This window comes from Xenopus tropicalis, chromosome 2 (genome assembly GCF_000004195.4).
Source record: "Xenopus tropicalis strain Nigerian chromosome 2, UCB_Xtro_10.0, whole genome shotgun sequence".
NCBI classification, from domain to species: domain Eukaryota; kingdom Metazoa; phylum Chordata; class Amphibia; order Anura; family Pipidae; genus Xenopus; species Xenopus tropicalis.
Genome location: NC_030678.2, coordinates 58306234 through 58318820, shown reverse-complemented (window position 1 = coordinate 58318820; position 12587 = coordinate 58306234).

Here is a 12587-nt window from a genome sequence, read left to right as displayed (position 1 = left end):
ACCACCATTTGAAAGCTGGAAAGAGTCAGAAAAGGAAGGCAAATAATTCAACAACTGTAAAAAATAAAAACAGAAGACCAATCGAAAAGTTGCTAAAAAAAGGGTATTCTATAACAAACTAAGTATGAACCTGAAGGTGAACCACCCCTTTACAGAAACACTGCTGTAATTTATTATTATGAAGTGTGGAATGCATCCTTATTTATTACACTATCTTGATTGATTGAAGAATTGATGTAGGCATTTGTGCTCTGTTTCGTAGCGCTCCTTATATATTTAAATATTCTTTACATGTTGTGCTTAGTACAAGGGGATTCTATGCTTGACATAGTTCTGTACTAATTCCTTCTTCAAGCAAAGATGGAGAAAACTTTAGAATGACCTTGCTTTCTCTTCCTCTGATTCTTGTAAGGTGACTATACCGCAATAGGTGGTCTATGGGAAGTGAAAAGGAAGGATGCCACTAGCCTGTGTGAGATCATTGCAGCTTACAAAGACACTAGACACCACATAGTGCACAGCCATGTAATGTGCTGATTTGTAGCATAATAGCAATCGTGGAAATTGTGGTAAGGGTACCTGTCAGTGGTGTAACTACAGCTTTATAGGGAAATTTTTTAACAAGGGTCCCCCACCATCCCCATATTAATGGGGGTAGCACAGCAATAACCCAAATGGTCGGTGCTCACTGTAGGGATATCACCCTTTATTTATATGTGAAAAAATTATATTATGTCATATTAAGACACACCCTTAAATCCCTATGCCTCCTCCTCCCTTCTAGAACAAACCCCTCTCAGGTTTCCCCCCACAGGCAGCATAGGACAGGCAGAGTATGGCACACAGGCAGCATAGGGCAGGGAGAGTATGGCACACACAGGCAGCATAGGGCAGGCAGAGTATGGCATTCACAAGCCGCATAGGGCAAGCAGAGTATGGCACACTCATGCAGCATAGGACAGGCAGAATATGGCGCATGCAGGCAGCATTGTGCAGGAAGAGTATGGCACACAGGCAGCATAGGGAAGGCAAGGTATGGCACACATATGCAGCATAGGACAGGCAGAGTATGGCACACACAGACAGCATAGGGAAGGCAGAGTATGGCGCACACAGGCAGCATAGGGCAGGTAGAGTATGGCGCACAGGCAGCATAGGGAAGGCAAGGTATGGCACACATATGCAGCATAGGGCAGGCAGAGTATGGCACACACAGACAGCATAGGGAAGGCAAGGTATGGCACACATATGCAGCATAGGGCAGGCAGAGTATGGCACACACAGACAGCATAGGGAAGGCAGAGTATGGCACACACAGGCAGCATAGGGCAGGTAGAGTATGGCGCACACAGGCAGCATAGGGCAGACAGAGTATGGTACGAACAGGCAGGGTAGGGCAGGCAGATTATGGCACACACAGGCAGCATACAGAGATACAATTCTCCTAGAGTCTGAGGTGTGAACAGGTGAACAATGCGGGGCCTGAGGTGTGAACAATGCAGGGATTAAAAGGTGTGGACAGTACAGGGGATTACATGTATAAACAATACAGGGGGTTACAGCCTAAATCTGAGGTGCGAACAATTTTTCAGCAGAAAGTGAATCCATTTGAAGAGTATTGGAACTGCCAATGGTATTGCAGGGGACTGGTGAAATGACTACACTTTTTCCTTGGCAGTCCCCTAGTGATTTAGACAGCTAAGAGAAAAGTGGAGGGGGGTCCTCAGTCTAGAAAGGAAGTTACTTTGCCTGCTTTAAAGTATTACCACTGCAGTTCTTTCGTTTGGCATTAAGCAAAAGTACATAGGTAGAACATCCATGTGTTCTGGAGCCATTTTGAACCGGGCAGGCCCGTTTACATTCTCATTTTCATGGTTTCAGAGTTTTTTGAAACCATGACTTAACCCATTATTAAAACAGGCTTTTGAAAAAAAGCATGAAAAAAATGTGGAAAAGATGCAAAAAACATGCATTTTCCAATTGGAAACAGGACATTGACTTTTACATGACTTTGACAGCTTTAAGTTCTTTTTTAATGTCAAACTCAAAAATGTTTAAATTGTATATGGGCCTTGTATTTTGTAAATTTTTCATGATTGATACCCCTTATAGGATGGCATTCTTTTGGAATAAAGTCATGGAAGGAAGTGAACGTGTTCCATGTTTCCGAAATCACTTCTCAGTGTCAGAATCTCTTTTTACTAATTACCTATTTTTTAAATTCCAAACATACCTCTCCCCTCAAACACTGCTTAAATAAACATTTTTACATCCAAGTTCAACTTATATAACCCAATATCTGCAGCTAAATCTAGATCTGTGTTTTAGGTTACAGTATATTTATTATTCTACCCTATTCAAATTGAAACAAGAGAAACAGTAAAAAAGGGAAATTATTCTGTATTGGGATAAATCAAAGTTTCAGGTCCTGGTTATAAATATTAACTCTGTGACATTAACTTAAAGGTCTAAAAGAGCAAAAAGAAGATTATTATTATTATTTTTTGTTTTATTTTTTTGCATTTTGCTTAGTGTATTTTTTCAGTAATGGAACTATACCTCCCTGGGCCAGGGTGCAATTTTTATCACACCAGTGCGAGCGTCCAGTGGGCCCTGAGGGGGTGCGGGCCCTCCACACTCCTGGTATTTTTTGCACTGGATTGCTATCTTGATAAAGAGTTAACATATAAAGTGCGTAACAAATGGATATGCAGGATGAATATTTAGGGGGTGCTATCTTGAAAAAGATTTGTTTTATTTAGTGTTTCTTTTATTGCACAAAAAGTTATACAAACATTTAATATTGCAATAATTAAATAGAATTATAACCATATCCATAGCCTTATAATGTAATATAAGCGTCATTTTCAAAGTTTCATGTTCTGTGAGACAGGAAACCTTAGACTGACAGTGAGCAGGAGAGCCCTGCTGGGAGCAGTTTTCACCAACGGCCTTTTGGGACACTAGAATTTTAAATAGAAATAGAATGGGAAGTTTGAGAACAACCTTCATGTTGGGTTAAAAAACTTGAAGTCACTTAATGAAATTTTTGTTGGAGGGGGGGTTGGACTGTACCATTTTGTTGGGGGGGTCGGACCATACCATTTTGTTGGAGGGGGGGTTGGACCGTACCATTTTGTTGGAGGGGGTTGGACCATATAATTTTGTTTGAGGGTGGGTTGGACCGTACCACTTTAAGGGGGACGGGGGGTGATAATGATACAGTTTCCTGACCCCCTGTAACTAAAGATCGGACTGTACCATTCACTTTACTTTGCCCTCCAGACTCACCCTGGCTTCAAACCAATAAAATTCTATAAGTGAAATATGATTGGCTGTGGGTGGCTCTGCCCACTTTTCAAAACTAAAACTGGAGTCCCCTATTGAGCAACTGTGCAAAGTTTGGGAACCCTGATGTTATTACTGTGAGAATGGCAGCAGGTTGAATTTCCGCTAAGTCAATAGGTAAAATCTGATTGGCTGTTCAAAGCTCCGCCCATTTTTGGGCATCCAACAATCATCATATTTTCATTCAAGCTGACCCCATGACTATGTGATTCAAGTTTGGGGAGTGTAGCCTCAAAGCTGTAAGATTGCCAGCAGTTTCGTTTCCCCATAAAAGTCAAGGGGTGAAATTTGATTGGCTGTTGTTGGCCCCTCCCATTTTGGGGTTATCCAACAAATGTCGCTGTTTCATTCGGGGTGACCCCATTATTATGTTATTCAAGTTTGGGGGATGTAGCTTTAAAGCTGTAAGTGTGGCAGCAGTTTAAAACTCTTCCCTGTCAAAGTCAATGGAACCATTGGGGGGTTCGGAGCGGCGCCACAAAAAGACGGGGGGCGGGATCGCTTAGAAAACACAAGCAACCTGCTCCACTATAGGGCAAAGAAGTGTGGAGAGTTTGGGTGTTGTACCCCTAAAACTGTAGGAGGAGTAGCATTTAGAAAATGGGGGGCACTGTCACACTCGGTATCCCAAACTCAGAGCAAAAGCCAAGATCCCAGTCAGAGCTCACTCTTCTGCCTATAACAGCCACCTTTCGCTTTGGGTGGAGCCCTCCGCTACTCGGGTGCCGCCAGGACTTGTTGTGAGAGGATCAGGGCGAATGTTCTGGGCAGGCAAGGGAACCTTGCGTTTAACGTAAAGTTTAGAGAGCTGAGAAGAAGTGGAACAGGCCGAGGACAAAACCGAACAGGCAGCGAGGTACAAAATCGAATTCCAGAAAATGTAGTCAGAAACAGGCAAAGGGTCAGTACAGGCGGCAAACAGGCAAGGTCAAGGTCAGGCAAAGGGTCAAAACACGAATCAGAATAGCAGAAAACAGTAATCAGGAGGCAAAACCGAAGTTGGGCGACAAAATATGCGCAGGCGCCTTTAAATATTTGAAATTCGCGCCTTGCGCGATGACGTCACACGTCGCGCCGGCTCAAGAGGGAGCGCAAGCATCACCGCTCGCCAGAAGAGCCAGATGCACACATCGGCGCGCAAGGAGAGGCGGGCGTCCCCACCGCCCAGGTACACTTACAGGCACTAAGAATAAGAAGAGGCGGAAGAAGAAGCTGAAGTTTTTCAACCCAACATAATGATGGTCAAACAAGCAAGCAATCAGGAAAGGCAGTTGGTAATTGGAAACCAGTCAGCATAAGGAACAAGCTCAGAGTCAATAGCCAGGAGGTTTGATAAGAAGAAAATTAGACAGGCACTGTATGAATACAGTCACCTTGGGCAATATCAGCAAGTACAAGGGGCATTTAAAAATCAAAACTGGTGCCAAAGTATTGTCAATACCTAGTTCTGTGTTTGCAGAATGCACACCGTGATGTCAGGACAAGCTTGGTTCCAGATGCATGTTTGTACTGAGAGGTAAGGAGGGGTAACAGTCTTCTGGGTAGTTTCACGCAAGTTCACACAAGGGCCAATTAGGGTAACATATTCTGGGAATGGCTATTTAAATAAATTAGGTTGATATTTGGGATGATTGTGCTTAATGCCTATCATAGGCAGGTGGTAAGTACTGGGCTCAGTTACTCCTTGTATACATCGGTACAACCTAGCTTGCACATTTGAAAGGACAGTAAGATAAAGATAGAAAGATATAGCACTGCACCAGTTTACTGCACTGTAAATGAGCTTAGACTTTGGCAGTAAGATAGAGAAAATCCATGACTGGATAAGTAAGGGGTAAATTGTAGTGGATTGAGTTAAGTGAATTAAGGTTCAGGAAGGGGAAGTAAACTAGAGTTTTCCCAACCATAAATTTGCAGTAACAAATATATTTGATAACAATATTTTGATAGGAATGGAAGAAAACAAATCTAGAAAGCATAACATTTTTTAAAGAAATGGTATCAGACCGGTTTTACCCGTTACACCAATTGGGTGTTGGTTTGTTTCTAAAATGGGGATACTTCTTAGAGCTGAGGTTGTTAGTTGTTTTCATGCTCAAATCTTATCATTTGGCCAGGTGTCTTATGTACTTGTAAAAATTTTCTAGTAAGATCTTTAGGAATAGTCACCCTGGCATCACTCTGGAAATATCCTAGACAGCATCACAAATCTCAAGATGATTCACACTGAGACACCTTATGTAAACCTTTGCCTTAGCCTGATTTCAATAGTGCACTAAGCTTCTTGGGCATATGCACCTCCTTTGTTACTTGTTGCCATAGGTGCAGTCAGGTGCCTCATGGCAGAGGGTGGAAATTGTGTCTTCTGGGTAATAAGAGAGGTGGAGTTTGTACATAATTGGGCAGATTTGGTTGGCTCAAGGATGTGGTTTTGACATAATTGGGGAGTGAATGGCAGGGGCAGGTCAGAGTTCTTGTGATGCACAGAGGTATTTATATTCCATTGGGCCCTCATTTTACTTGTAGGCAAGGGCCACCCCAGGGGGCCCAGATAACCAGTGAGCTAATAATTGGGGTCCCCTGGGGGGCCCATTAATGTGTGGGTTTCATGACTACAGATAGCTGCCCTGCTTATTGGTAACAGCTGGCATGGCTGCCGCACAGATGCCCCTATTAAAGGTGTTATAAATGGACTTGCATCTACTAAATTTAACTAGAGTTAAAGGAATAAGGAAACGTGCATAAACCAGAATTCAGGGCATAACATTTGCACATCATAAGTGATTATAGACTGTGCCAAGTCAAACTTGGCAAAACATTTAATGCTAAGAAAAGTGAAGTGATAAATTCATGTACCGGTTTTGATAAACTGTATTTCATTGAAATAAGAATATTTTTCTCATGAAACAAAGTACAACGTTTGAGGAAATTCTAAACTCTTGTGATCTTTGACTGTAACTTTTGCAAAACACAAGATTACTGAAGTTTAAATAAATGATCTTTGTAACATATTAACAACACTGCAATCAGATTCTATGTTGAAGGCTCATAAAGATAAATATGCATTTTTAATTCACATTCCCTTACATTCTCTCCCTGACATATGTTCGTATTAATTAAATCAATCAAACAGTTCATTAATGCTTGGAACTGTTACTACAACAACATCAATTTTAGGGATGCACCAAATCCAAACCCTCAGTTACGTGACATCAAAGCTCTGGACAGCTCATTGGAATTTTTTCACAATTGGAGTAATTTTTGTACTTCCTGCTTGATTTAGTATTTGGCCAAATCCTTTTTTTGAGGATTCAGTATTTGGGCTGAATCTGAGAATGGTAAATAGCTGCATCCCTGATAAATTTATCTTAGCACCATCTGGTATCTGCCAGGAGCTTAAATGCTAGGCTTCATTTCACATCCAAAATTCACATAAAAACGGCAAAAAGAGAAAAGAAAATAAACTTTCGTTTGTACCATAGCCTTCAATTCACATATCTATATTTTTATAAAAGGTGCAAACACAAAGCTGTTTAAGTTTTCACATGTAGTGGGTCAATAAGTTCTCATACCACATGTTCAAGGGCCATATTATATTGATGATGTCATAAAGGAGCTCTATGGAGCCCAGAGCCAAATTTGGCCCGCAGGCCTCTAGCTGGACAGGCCTGACCTACACAATACAGTACAGCTTTCAGCTTCATTACCAGTCCTATTCTGGAAAGAATGGACATGACCACTGGACATGCATGAGTTCTGAAAAGAGTCCTTTGTTTATGTTCTATCAAAGTAGGCTGTTTGGGAATGTTGGGGCTCACGCTGTATGAAAGATCTATGGGGTAGTTAAGCAGGATGTTTCTGTTGAAATCACATCACACTTTTACAATACTTAATAGAATTTAGTATCCCAACTAAAAACCTGTATAGAACCTGTATCGAATAACAATACAAATAAAAGATATATATAAAAATAAAACCTTTGAACTTATCAGTCACAATATAAAATCAATCCCTTGCCCATTAAAACTCAACAGACCTAATGAGAGGAGGGAGCCCTAGCTTTTTATAAATGCATCACACAAAAATGCAAATGTTGTTATTTTGCAATTCACAAAATGTTAGTACATACTGTATATAAAGTCTTTAATAATGTGCAAAATGATGATTAGATCTTTAATAAAAATGATCACAAATGATGTTCATGTTTGGACTGCCGGACACTGCATATGCTATTCTAAAAAAAATCTCACTCTGCTGATTGGCAAATGAGAGTAGCAGAGTACAGTATTAGGGTACAAGGGTACCAAGGAACAGTGGGTGCATTTTATTCTACTGTATTTATTATATTTTGCTGTTTTGATGTCATACGATATAATGTGCAAGGTTATTGTTATACTATTATTAACCAAACTAATTTTTTTTGTTTTAGTTTTTTAATCAATCCAAAGAAATAGGAAACACTGACTTTTTATTGTTTAGCAATTTGAAAATGTTTAAAATTGCAAGATTCCTACACTCAAAACAAATTCCTTTCTAATGTCCTACGTGAGGTACGTGAGTATAAGTTTATTGCTGAGACAGGGAGCAGCTTTCAATTCCATTTCACTATCACCTTTACATTAATTGCTTTAACATTATGGCATACGGATAGAAAAACATGCTTGCTTTGTCTTTGAATTTGAATTGTAATTTTAAAAAATCATCATTGTATTAATTTTTTTCATTGTTAATAATTATTTTTATTATAATCTTTACTATTACATCTCCTACATTCATGTGAGTCTGTTAACACAAAGATAGTATGGCTCATTTGCAACTGTAGCTGTTGCGCTTCTGTTGTGATTCTGTTCATTAAAGGCAGTTGCATTCAAAAACTTTCATTACACTTCCATAGAGTTGTGCTAAGCACCATTGTCTTCATGCCTCTTCTGCTGAATCGTGAGCGTGCCTATTGATGCTGGGGAACCCTGGATCTACTGGCACCCTGAATTTGGTTTGGATCAACAGATGCAGTAGTCATCCTTCAAAAAAATCACACGAAAACATTTTAATGCTGAGCACCACAAAGGAAGCAATCCCGACTCGAATTTCCGCGTTTCGCCATTGGCGGATTGTTTCGCGAAACGGATGAAAAAATTTGCCGCAGAAAAATTAGCTGCACGTCAAAAAATTTTTGCCGGCGTCAAAAGAATAGCTGCGCAACGGAATAATAGCCGTGGGTGACAAAATAATATCCGCGCAACAAAACAATAGCTGCAGGCGACAAAAGTATAGTCGCACAACAATTTTCTTTGCCGCATGACATTTTTGCCATTTTGCGCCGTTTCGCGGATCTTTTGAAAGATTCGCGAATTTTTCGGCGAACCAAAACGGAACATCACTATCTGTAACTTACATCTGATTTTTTACAACAGAATTGCAGTTGCCCAGGGAAGTTCACCAGTCACCACTGTGCCAGATGCATCAAGACTAATTCAAACTTTAGCAGATAGTATGGAGGAGTTACTGGGAAAACACTGCATTCTGAGTTAAAAACTTGCTATATGCTTCCAAAAGTTCACTTTGCACACTGCACTTGCATAAGTAAATAAGCCATAATGAACTCTGTACAAATGAGTTTTTCCCTTCATTAACCCTTGAATGTGTTTTCTGATATAGAATATTCATTTAAATGAAGGGGGGTCATTGGGAAGGATAGTTTGACTAACTCCCACAATGATACAGAAGGATCAAGCATAAAATAAAATGCATTTTAATTTGTTGAACTTTGCCTTAAGGCTATGAAAAACATCTGACCACAAAAGGAATAGGGTTGTTCTGCCATGAAACTGGATTTATGCTAGCTACGTTACCATCAACTACAAGGTCAAAAAAGCAGTTTTTTTTTTTTGGTCAAATAAGACATTATGGGAAACAGCATTGTATTTCGTACATAGGTTTGTAGTTTCCAGATAATAGATCCCATGCCTGTAATTGAATAATATATATTTTCCTTGGAAAACAAGATGTTTTACATAAATTATTGTCCCCTTTAATTAAATCAAACCAGGATGGTGCACCAGGCAGCACTTCTAGCTGTAATTAACTGTAGAGCATTTCATAGCTCTTTGGTAACACAGATGTGGAGCAATATTAACTTGTTACAGAAACGGCATGTATTTTATGCTTTAATACAGAATAGTTCAAATATCTAAGCTGTATAATATGCTGTAAACATATCACAGAAAAATATGTATTGGAATATCACAAAGGCATTGTTTTTCTTAAACTGTGTAAAACAAATCTGGTTTTGTTTTAATAATGTGCAACATATGCAAGTTCTTTTGTTGTATCACAGTCAAACCAAGATTTTCAAACGGCCATTTACATTCTAAGACAGAAACCAGTCACAGCTGAAGATCACTGCAATATGTCTGTTTTAAGAATAACATTCTGTAATATATTAAATGTCTGTAAGTACCCACTTATCTTTTATGATAAATGTTCTTTTGCTCAACTGTGCCAAACAGAAATAGTTCTTTACTGTGATCATCTCTTGTGAGAATGATGAGAAATATATTTCTCTCTTAATATTTCTACTTTCTAAATACTAGCAGAGATAAAAAAGAAGGTTTAAAGACTTTTTTAAAAGAGATACAATGCCTTCTAAAAATATGTGTTTTCCTTTATGTTGTTCATTCTTAATATTATTGTCCTAGGACTATAATGCTTTATTATTTATACTAGGGGCCATGCATTATAATATACAGTAGTTTGTATTAGTGAAACAGTACATCAGCCAGGGATTTGTTAAAGGAATATTAGAGGAACAGAGCTTCCATTTGAAGCAGCGTAGGTGTTTTTTTACGGTGAGGGCAGTGAGATTGTGGAGTGCCCTTCCTAGAGATGTGGTAATGGCAGACTCTGTTAATGCCTTTAAGAGGGGCCTGGATGAGTTCTTGAACAAGCATAATATCCAAGGCTATTGTGATACTAAAATCTACAGTTAGTATTAGTGGTTGTATATATAGTTTATGTATGTGAGTGTATACATTGGTAAGTATAGGTTGTGTGTGCTGGGTTTACTTGGAAGGGTTGAACTTGATGGACTCTGGTTTTTCAACCCTATGTAACTATGTAATTATGTAACAGCAACATATTATTATAATTCAATATGTGTTGTTGTCGTTGTCGTTGTCGTTGTTGATAATAATAATAATTTCTCATTATGGCTCGCCATGTACAAACACCATTTTTGAGTGTTAAATCCTACTTCTAGATGGTGCTAGAGTGCAAAGACTTGTCAGCAAAACACAATAGAAAACGCCATAGACCATGCTCTACCTGGTGGTAAGTTTTGGTATTTTTCCCTACATTAACTGGAAGAGACATAGGGGCACATTTACCAAAGGGCAAATTGTCTTTTTCTGGCGAAAATTTGCCAAAGAGACAATTAGCTGTGCATTCACCTATTTATTAACAGGCATCAGCAAAATTTTGCTGGCGAAGTTTTGCTCAGCTCTAGCGAAACTTTGTGCCTCTTCACCGAAATTCAGTAATTCACTAAAGGGCGAACTTTTATCTTCCTTCCCCTTTTTGCTAAAATCCATTTCGCCAGCTTCTAGCTGGCAAAGTGATTAGCCTAGATCTGCAAAGTAACTGTATCAATAAAGATTTGTTTTTTGAAATGATCAAATGATTCTAAAGAAATAATATTCTCTTAAAATGTAAATTTTTTTGGTTAATTAAAGTAAATAACATGTGTATACTGTTTGTCCAGGTATTAATGCACTCAGAAATGTCAATACCTGTGTTGCAATTTGTTAGAAATAGCTTGTTAATGTTGTCGAACTGTAACAATAATACAGTTAGTCTTCCTTTTCGTTCCATGGACATTTAAAAAATAATTGGGCACTTTCACCAGGTTCAGCAACATCATTAGTAAATACACATATCTGTCCTGTATATAGCCACTGATTGCAATTAACACCAGCTCACAGTGTCGGACTGGCCCACCAGGATGCCAGGAAAACTCCCGGTGGGCCCAGGTGTAAGTGGGCCCTTCTGCTCCTGATCATTTTGCCTGCTTCATGGTCATTCCTAATTTCTGAATGGGAACAAAGAGGAGAAATAGATGGAAGAATAGATGCTAGCATGTAAATTAAAGAGACTAGAATAATAAAGAGGATGGGTGAGGAAAGGTGGAAAAATAGTTCAGAGAGTGGGCCTATGATCTAAGGATTTCTGGTGGGCCCCTGGTGTTCCAGTCCGACACTGCCAGCTCACATATGCTAGCGAAATTTATCTGAAAGGTAGTGCTGCTAGAGAAAATTCGCTAGAGAAAAGTATCCGCTGGCAAAAAATTTCTGGCAAAAATTCACCAGTATTCTCTTTCTGCAACGAAAATTCACTTGAATTAAGTGTATTCGCTACAAATTAACGCCTGCGGAGTTGCACAAAATATGGCAAAGTTTTCCAAGTCGAAGCTTCACTTCACTTCAGATACCGAAAGTCGTTTAAGGTAATTAGGTAAGGTTTATTAGACACATATGTGGGTTCTGAGCAAAAGATAGACTATGTGACAGTAGCATATGTCATAAGAACCGTACGAGCATTGGTGTTACCAGTTTACCAGTGTACGCGTATAGAAATATCTGTTCACTAAACAGACAACAACATCTTTGCCAAATAGGTGGTTCTGTCTTCAAGGCCATGGTAGAGGTAACTAAGGCTCTCTTGAGAACAGAAGCCATCTGAGTCAGGGGGGGCCTGTGAGTGAATCTGCACATAGAATTTATTTTTTATCAATCTAAATTCCTTTTAAGAGCATTTTATAAATAAGAAGTACAACTTCCACTTTGGCATTCAATATTTAATACAATTCTGGAGGCCAAGCATACCCAGGCTGGATTTAATTGGGATTTTACAACTTGTTTTACACAAAATTTACACCGTTGGGGAAACACTAACCCAAACAGAACTGTATCCATGTTTTTTATATGACAGGTCAGTTTTTATGCAGCAAAACAGTCTTTTTGTGAAATTAGACTTTAACCACGTGCAGTTTTTAACAATTGCTTCCTTCAGCAATTACTCCAGTAACTGTACAACAGGTGCAAAACATTTTTATTGCGAATAACATAAATTAAACAATTAAACAAAAAAGCATGTATTTGTTGGGTGCATAGGTATTTATTCCTCTAAAGTTGTAGATCCACCTTTAGCTGCATTTACAGCTGCAAGTCAAGGTATGTTTATAC